A 2,376-nucleotide genomic window follows, 5' to 3' on the forward strand; every position below is an offset into this window, starting at 1 on the left:
TACCCTGTACACAAGTCAAATCAAAATGGATCAAAAACCTGGGAATAAGACCAGAAACTTTGAAAATTCTGAAAAAGATCATAGGGGAAACCCGTGAAGCCACAGGTACAGGCAAAGACTTCCTGACCAGGACTCTAATAGCATAGGAAATAATAGCATGAATCTATAAAGTAGACTATGTCAAATGAAAAGCTTCTGCACAGTAAAGGAATTAACAGAAGGAAAAGACAGCCTATATAATGGCAGAAAATCTTAGATGTTTTTCTGACAGTGGATTAATATCTAGACTATATAAAAAACTTAAGAGTTCAACATCAGAAAATCAACTGAGTCAGTAAATGAGCAAATGAATTAAACAAACTGTTATGGCTTGAGTCTGGATGCCCCCCAAAAGCCTCATGCAGTCATGGAGGCAGGCTTCTAGAGTTTGTGAATGACTCATGATCTAGTGCTGGGAGTATGGGTGTGGATGCCACACCCAAGTGGATGTGACCTAAATACAACATAAGGAACAGAAAATCTTTTCTCTGTGCTCTTCTCTTTGCTCTTGTTCTTTGCTGTTTTCTGCCACCATGAACTGCTGCCCTCTGCTGTGAGCTACTCTGCCCTGGAGCCAGCTTATTATGGACTGAAACCTCTACAAGCTGTGAGCTAAATAAATCTTTCCTCCCTTAACTTTAAGTGTTAGGTATTTTGTCTCAATAATGAGAGAAAACTATCAATGCACAAACTTTTCTCAAAGGAAGTACAAATGGCCAACAAGTGCATGAAAAAATATACAAAATATGTAACCATTAGAGAAATGTAAATCAAAACTACATTGTAATTCCAGTTCAACCCAGACAGAATGGTTATCATCAAGAATTCAAAAAATAAAAAATCTGGCAAGGATGTAAGGGGAAAAAAATTCTGCACTGCTGGTGGAAATGTGAATTACTACAGTCATTCTGGAAATCAGTATGGAAGTTCTTCAAAAAAGTAAAAATTGAGCTACTATGTTATTGAGCTACACACAGTACTCCTTGATGTATCCCCAAAGGAAAGAGAATCAGCATTCTGTGAAGATACCTGTGTACCAGGTTTATGGCAACACAGTTAGCAATGGCCAAGATATGGAACCCATCAATGTATCCATTAGTGGACAAAAGGGTCAATAAATATGGTATAAGTGCATAAAATAATATTATTCAACTGTAAAGAAGAATGAAATTATGTCATTTATTTAAAAAATGATGACACTGAAGCCAAATAAGATTTAAAACGATGAGTGCCACATTTTCCTTATATGTAAAATCTAAAAATGATGACATGAAAGCTTAGGGAAGATTATTATTAAATAATAGGGAGGGGATGAAAGAGTATTGGAGAGAGAAAAGGGGATAAAAAGTTATTAATTGTATCATTAAGGGACCGTGATGTTGATATGAATTTATCACAGTGAGAATGTGTCCTTCATGCTGCATTAAGAAAAACAGCAAGTTATAAAACACTCTAGCTGGCACCGCCAAATTCATTTTCAGGCATGTATTAGTGTTTAGTGATATCAAGAAGCATCCAGAGCAGCGTCATCTTACCTATCTTAGTCTCTCTTTGTGAAGGACACTGAAATTGCTTGCTTTTGTTGAGCATAATTGTTTAACTTGTACTATTATAAAGTGTTTCTAGGTGGAGGTGAAAAAGGTGCTCCTGGTGAGAATGTAGAGATGCAATCAAGGAAACCCAAGGAAAGGGCACCCCTGGAATAAGACAGCAGGGAGCTGAACTGAAGCGCATCCCATGGACAAGTGCACGTGATGCTCTGGAACACTTAGCTGAGGAGATTTCTGGGCAAAAGTTTGAGGATACAGCTTAGCTTCTTCTTATGATCTATTATAAAATATGAGGAAAAAAAGATGGATAGATTGAATGAAGAACCATGAAACTAAAACCAGGAATTGGTTGGGGACTCCTCAATCTACCCAGATTTCAAAGGATTCCTTTGTCCTCGTGAACATAATGCCTCTGAAGTTTGGTAAGATTGGGTGGTTGTTTCTGGAAAGCCTGCTACATAGATACAAGAGTTAGCTATGTTTTTTTAATTTACATTAAAACTCAGTTGTCAATATTCAGCTATGACATTATTTCATAGGCACTAGTATTCCATAAATTATATGACCCTTTGGAAGAAAATAAAAATGGTACCCTGTAGGTTTTGATACATTTAATGCTGCTTTTAAAATATTCTCCTATTAAGATAACTTACTGACTTTGTGATATTGCAAAGAAAATGTAGGTGAACACAGTGCATGTAGAGAAGCAAGATGAATGTGCTAGTGGCTACTATAAAGGAAACACTTGTGAAAAGTGTTCAAAAGTATTTATGAAAGTAAGTCGACA

Source organism: Cavia porcellus, unplaced genomic scaffold (genome assembly GCF_034190915.1).
Source record: "Cavia porcellus strain 051 isolate PalLab524CR breed Dunkin Hartley unplaced genomic scaffold, mCavPor4.1 scaffold_14, whole genome shotgun sequence".
Classification (NCBI taxonomy): Eukaryota; Metazoa; Chordata; class Mammalia; order Rodentia; family Caviidae; genus Cavia; species Cavia porcellus.